Source organism: Sinocyclocheilus anshuiensis, unplaced genomic scaffold (assembly GCF_001515605.1).
Source record: "Sinocyclocheilus anshuiensis isolate Anshui unplaced genomic scaffold, SAMN03320099.WGS_v1.1 scaffold569, whole genome shotgun sequence".
NCBI classification, from domain to species: Eukaryota; Metazoa; Chordata; class Actinopteri; order Cypriniformes; family Cyprinidae; genus Sinocyclocheilus; species Sinocyclocheilus anshuiensis.
In genome coordinates this window covers 1,721,575-1,728,990 of record NW_015536511.1, presented here as the reverse complement: position 1 = coordinate 1,728,990, position 7,416 = coordinate 1,721,575, and the positions used below count along the sequence as shown (strand labels likewise).

The following is a 7,416-nucleotide window of genomic DNA, read 5'->3' as shown; positions in this document are numbered from 1 at the left end:
AAGGGACAAACCCAGCTATTGGGTTGTTTTGACCCAGCTATTGGGTTGTTTTGACCCAGCTATTGGGCTGTTTTGACCATAATATCATTATTACAGTTATTGTTACACTCTAAAAAATGCTGGGTTCCCCAGCGCTGGGTTATATTTAACCCAGCATTTTTTAGAGTGTAACAATAACTGTAATAATGATATTTGAGTGTAAACTACCACTGTGATTTATTTAAGATTATTTATATGTAAGGTGTCCAATTCAAACTGTGGAATTGTTTGTTTTAGTAGAATATACTCATTTTTACTTTTCATTCCTTTCAAATTTCTATAAATAATGTAAATCCTTACATATGAGATTTCAACCACAGATTTAGTTGTAAAATCATACACAGCCGAACTTGATATAAAATGTCCCCCAGTGGCACTGGTATTATGGCCTAATAAAGCAATGGCAACAGTGGAAAAAGGGTGCAAAGGAATTGATAAAAATAGCTGCTATGATACTCAACACCTCAGGATATTGCTGCAAAGGACAGAAGTTCATTCCAAATGTAATGAAAGACAAACAAAGCCCAGACAAAAAATTGTAATTATGAAAATAATTCATCTTACACAGATTCCATTAAACTTTGTCTTTTATTAAACTTAAATATGTATACTGAAACCCTCAACATCCTGTCAATGAGAGATTCCTGTAAAAGAAAAAGATTATTACCATCTAGTGGCTATATAATGTATAACAATTCCACTAGACAGGCAACAAAGCAATTAGCATCATATCACTTGCTCACCAATGGATCCTCAGCAGTGAATGGGTGCCGTCAGAGTCCAAACAGCTGGTAAAAATATAAAAATAATCCAGAACTAAACCACATGACTCCAGTCCCATTAATTAATGTCTTTTGAATTAAAATCCATCTTCCAGGTAAAACATGAGTCCTCAAATATTGCTTTACCCAGTTAAAAATTTGCTTTGTTTGAATCAGGAGAGAAATATGCACAGATCAAGGAAAGAAAAAAAAACACAGTCCAAAACAGTTCTAAACAAACATTTTTAGTGGAATATTTCATTGGATTTTGATGCGAGAGGACAACATGGGATGGACTATTTTCACTGGAAGAAGTGGATTTTGGACTCATATTTCGGCACCCATTCACTGCAGAGAATCTATTGGTGAGCAAGTGATGTAATGCTACATTTCTCCAAATCTGATGAAAAACTAACTCATTTACATCTTGGACAGCCTGAGGGGTGAGTACATTTTCAACAAATTTTCATTTTCAGATGAACTATTCCTTTAAGCTACAGGAACATTTGACAAATCAGTACATTATTTGAAGCTTGACAGAGAAAACAAACACATTTTGAGAGCGCAGGGTCCTCTCAGGTGCCGCACTCTCTCTCCGTCTGTGTATGGAGCCTCCCAAGGACAGATATGAGATTTTTATCAGGTAACAGAAATCTCCATGTTTGCATGCCACCTATCAGAAACATTTCCACCCTTTTAATCTTATCTGACCACTCAGACATACCTCTGTGTTCCCGACTGACACGAAATGCGTCTCTAAAAAACAACCCCACCAGACTCACAGTCTGGACGACACTGCTCCAAGACCGATCTAATTGAGATGCAGGGCAACTTGCCTAAAGACTTTACAAAATTGCGGGTGACAGATGGAGGCCTTAATTAGAGCTCACCCAACTGTGAATTAAAGTGATGTGAGATCATGTCATGACACCATATCCTGTTTGGCTAGCAGTGCCATGGCGGTATCTCTCTCACTCAAGCTAATGCAGCTCAGAACACTTAGGCTGTCACTATTTATCAAAACGGCCACCATGTCCTGTGACTCTGCTGCACTGGACTGCACTTTCTGTGGTTGGAAGTCATGCGTCATTCACTTTTCTTGTTTGCATTGTACGCGAGTAGAGAACGACACTCTCTTGGAGCGCTGACATAATGGAAGTGTGGGTGCTTAAAATACGATGGAAATCATAAGGTCTAATGCTGTCTGCAGGGACAGTGTGACCACTGAGGGTGGTGTTGATGTGGAGTGTGCGTCGGGCTGTTTGACACGTGGCAGGGTAAGATATCTGTGTCTGAAAGGAACAGGGCCTGCCCTAAGAGATAATAAGAGAGGTAAGGGGACAATGCCATCAGCTGGAGTTAAGAGAGGGGAGGCGGATGGGGAGCCACTCATGCTCCTTTCCATTGCGTTAACTCATGTAAGTGTGTTTTATAATATTGAATGTGCATTTTGACCTGAAAATGGCAGTTATTGTTATTGCACGACTGACTTTGCTTACACAAGGTATAGCAAGTTCTGCAAAATTGCTTGTTACCTTGTGGCACTTGTGGTGTTTCAAATCAAAAATCAGCAGCCTTCAAAGAACACAAGATTTGGTGATCATATAGCATAATTACACTGTAAAAAATGACCGTGAATTTAACGGTAAAAGACTTCAGTTAAAACCGTAAAACCTAAAATGTTGCTACCGTATTTTTTACGGTAAAATTCCGGCAACCACAGCTGCCGTTTTTTTACCGTAAATTTTACGGAATTATTTTTACAGTGTAGAGATGTACATGCAATTTATAAAGGCCAGTCATTTTTTTTTTTTTTTTTTACCAGGAACATCAAATTAGGTAAAGAATTATATTTAAAGGTATATTTAAAAAACTGTACTTGCACATTATATAATATTAATGAAATAAAAGGGCTTAAGTACTTAAAGACAGTACACTATGAATGTTGTGTCTTGACACACTTGAGTACTAAATTGTCAAACATATTACATATAAAGACCCTACTTCAGTGGGTCACAAACAGCATTCTAAAGTTCAGCTAACTGCATTTAATATAAATTTAAACTATAATACATTTTCATTCAATTGCATTTTGTAATTCGCATTTCAATTGCAATCAACAGATTATTTCTGAAAGCTACTTAAAATGCACTCAAATGGAGTTGAAAATGAGTTAATAGTGAAGGACAAATGGGCCATAGTGTGTGCAGAGTAATAGGAGTTGTCATTAAAAGGAATGAGAGAGCAAAAACATTAGCTCCTACAAATATGTACAAATGTGAATCTTATGACACCTATCAAAAACTTGTCCAGGTCCTATACCATCCCACAATAAAACAACAAAACAATAAAATGGTGAAGAAACAATTTTCACTCAAGATTACAAAAAATGGCTAGTAACACACTGAATTAAATAGTGAAACTGAAAGATTTTGTTATAAAATGTACTCCAATATTCTTTGTTTTATACACAATTTTGAGAAATCTTTTTTTTAAGTTTATATTTAGCAAAAGGAAAATTAATTTTTAAATAATTTTCTTGCATTACAAAAATATTTTTAGGACAATTAAATTAATTTTACCCCAAAATCTCATAGTTTTTATCATTCTCATTATTCTCAATGATGATTATAATCGCAAATGTTAATACATTTTTTTTTTTGTAGAAACAGACAAACATAACCTGCCATGATTTATAAATGCTCCATACTAGTTAAAACAAGAAAATGTGCATAACAATGAGGAACATTTTGGAGAATGTGCTTAATTTTCATGAAAATAATGTCATGTCATGTTATAATATAACCTATTTTTTTTATTCTGGGGTGAAATGTGACCTGTACATGTTCTTAGGGTGACAGGTTTTGTGAGATTCACTCATATATGAATGTTTACACTCTCATGTCATAATAGAGACACTGTTAACACATGTACCAGCAAATATGTTGTCGTCACAGCTACACTGCATCAATTTCCATAAATAAAAGGCAGTATTCATATTCAAGTCAGCTATGATTTCAAACCGTCGTCAGAAAAACAGAGATTTGATTTCACAGCTATTCAGGTGTCACATGCAAAAACTAAGACAATAGAGGTGTCTTTGTAATTGCATCCCTGTCCCATATGATTATATGTCTCTTTCTCTCTCTTACACGCACACACAGTAAGACAACGCGTGGAGGAGTGTGGCAAGACCTGATGGATTACCGTGATTAAAACAGTGTAACAGGAGAGCTGCTCTCTCACATCTGGAGTCAACACACACTCACTCACAAAGCACAATGCTAACACTGTTTGGCCTAGCGTTATGTAATTGCCTGCGCTCCAGTCACACTGTCCTGCAGTATAAACTGTGTCTGGATGCGGTGACATGTTTCCAGGTGAACATCAAGGAAGTTCCAACGCCAAAGCTGGTGGCAGAGAGGAAAGGATTGTGGGATATATTTATTTTGAAACAGCAACAACATCATTGTTGTTATTTACACAGCAAAATGATAGTTTTAAAAAGCTTGACAGACTCAGTCCCCATCCACTTTAACTATATGCACAGACCCTTGTGAAAGACAAGTGTGCTTAATTGTATTGAATGTGCACTTAGTGTACTTTAAATTTTAATAGTATAGGCCAGTGAATCTCAACCTTTTGGCGCACCGGACCCCAGTCCAATTCAGAACCATCCTCAAGGACCCCCAGAACAAAATTGACTCATCTATGTATCATTTGTGTCTTTGTGAGGACCAAATGCAGTCAAGTATAATTCAAGTTAGTTGACTTGTCCAGTATTTGGCCATATCATCAGCTATATTGGATTTTTCTTTCATGGGAACATGTCATGTCAAAATATACAAAATGTATACAAAAATTCATACTTTATACAGACCCCCTGGCCTTACGTCAAGGACCACTAGGGGTCCACGGACCCCTGGTTGAGAAACACATAGGCTACTTAAAAGCTGAACTTGTATATATGAAATATGAAATAAATGCACTTAAAGTCCCCATGAAATCAAAATTAAAGTTTTTTGGGTGTAAAGGGGCGGGGCTGCTTGATATGTCCCGCCCTGTCTTCCTGTTTCAGTTAAAATGACGTCAACACATAGAGTAACGCTACGTGTTTCTAAGCATTTCAGGGGACCTTTAAAGGGATAAACCTTTCTCGACTGTTTCTTAGCACTTTTAAAAAGTGAACTTTGTAATAATGTCAAATTGAGTTATTGATTATGTGTGAATAATTTTTTTGTCATGCTTTAAAGTAGTACATTTATTTTGATGTGTTGACTAACATACTAAAGCACATATAAAGCATTTGATATAATCTTTTGATATTACATTTAACGTTAATTTATTTTAAATGCACTAAATTGCAGCTTCATTAAAAATATGATATTTACAAATATATTTAAATACACAGTATCATTTCAAAGTATATTTTACTTTACCATAAATGCTTGTCAGTACATTTGGCAGTATACACATATTTCAGAGAAAGTAGAAGTGATTACCAAGATATTACATGTAAAACTGCATTAATTACATTTACATGTATTATTATGTATTAATGTATACTTAATTCCAGCTTAAGTAAAAGCACTAAAGTTCAGTTCTGTTTTATAAGTATATTATTTTTTATAATTTATTTTTGTTATTAGTAATCTTTCTAAACATATGCTGATGTTTTTCACAGCATTTAGCAATATGATTCCACAGAAGAAATAAAGTCACAGTTTTGGAACTGCATGAGGGTGAGTAAATATTGGCAACATTTTTTGGGTGAACTGTTCCTGGTAAGACACCAACAGAGATTCTTTTGGTGTCAAGTGAAGCCAATTTTGAATGTTTACAAATATAATTTTCCAATTCAATTAACCTGCTGTTTTTGGACACCATCAGTACTGATATATTTCAGAGCAAGACATTCCTTATATTCCTAGGATAATTCGAAGGAAAACCAGATCTGTCCTCAGATCACTGACGGGGAAAGTTTGTCCCTCAGCATGAGTGTGTTTACACTGCGTCTGTCACTCTTTATAGGGCTGTGTGCTGATAAAGGATCGGTTTCTTTGTGATGTGTATTTAGGAGCCAGAGAAGGAGGAAGAGAGAGAGATAAATAGTGATCTCCAGCTTCTGTAGAAGATAAACAGAGAAATACCGTTCCACACCTCCTCTTCCCTCAGATCTGTACTTAAAGGGATAGTTCACCCAAAAATGAAAATTCTGTCATCATTTACTCACCCTCATGTCGTTCCAAACCTGTATGAGTTGCTTTCTTATGTTGAACATAAAATAAGATATTTTGAAGGTTGCTGGTAATCAAACAGTTGGTGGTTGCCATTGACTTCCATAGTATTTTTTTTTCCTACTATGGACTCATACAGGTTTGGAACGACATGAGGGTGAGTAAATGATGACAGAATTTTCATTTTTGGGTGAACTTAGGTGAACTATCCCTTTAAGGGTGAAAGGATTCCTTGGATGGTAAATGATTTAAAAGCTAATATTTAGTTGGAATGTTTTAAAAAGTAAATGGAAAACAGGAGTTTGAGTCATTCGGAATAAATTTGCCACAATATGTCTGTTCATACACATATGAGTATTAACCAGGGCCGTGCACAGACCTTTTGAGGGGCATGTGCTGAAACTGAAAAAGGGCACCCTTATGGTATGATAGCTTGGCATTATACAGTGCAAAGTATATCTGGCCTAGATGTAAAGTAGGCTATAACAATGGGCCTCCTGGGTAGTTGTCATTATTATTTGTAGGGTCCTGTGTTTGTGAATTGCTCTTGTGTACTCACTCTTTTTTTAATTGTATTATATATATCAGTGAATGTGTGCAAATGTGCATTTTGTCCGTCATTAAAACGGCGGCGTTACGTTTTCATCACCAGGTGTTTGTTGTAGCTATATGGGCGCGGCGCTCAGTTTCAAATACATAAATTATGAGCCTTTATAGACATAGTGTTTCTTGCGTGAAGAAAACGCTGTACTTATTCAAACAACAAGATCTTTATTTACCCTTGCAGACCTAGTTCAGCTGCTGTGGAACTTCAGTTCATTCAGTCAAGATAGAGGGGGTGGAGTTATGGGGTTTACTGACAGTTTGAGCGGATCCAACAAGATTTAGTCACAAGCTCTTTTTAATACCTTTCATTAGCTAAATATTTGTAAAGCAGACAGACAGATGTAAAGGGTGACCAATATCATTGATTTATTGAAGGAAAAAAAAACACCATCACCAAAAAAAGGGCACTTTGGAGTGTAAGGGCAAAAAGGGCATGTGCTCTGCACAGGTTGAGCCCGACCTGTGCACGTGCCTGGTATTAACAAAGAGTCAACGATTAAATATATACACATATTCACACAAAATGCAAGAAAATAATTGTGTCATTTATAGATAAAAAAAAAAAAGAATAATGGATCATACTTTTGAACGGACTCAGAATAAATCTCAAACAATTTGTTAAAACATTATTACTAATTAACGAATACATTATTACAAAAATTGTATCTTATTAATATTAAATAATGGGCTATAACATGAACTCACAACAGAACAGTTGAAGTTAACTAACGTTAACAATGATTCATAAATACTGTAACAAATGTATTATTATT

At 35.7% G+C, this 7,416-nt stretch overlaps 1 long non-coding RNA gene across 1 annotated transcript in view; it reads right to left on the bottom strand.

Annotated features, from left to right (window-relative positions):
- Positions 1-7,162, bottom strand: part of LOC107691955 (uncharacterized) — a 13,383-nt gene extending 6,221 nt beyond the window's left edge. The window contains exons 1-2 of the long non-coding RNA XR_001634604.1: positions 7,152-7,162; positions 1,933-1,935 (exon numbers count right to left, since the gene is read on the bottom strand). This is a non-coding gene — a long non-coding RNA (uncharacterized LOC107691955). The remainder of the gene's footprint in view (positions 1-1,932; positions 1,936-7,151) is intronic.
- Between the last annotated feature and the right edge of the window lie 254 nt (positions 7,163-7,416).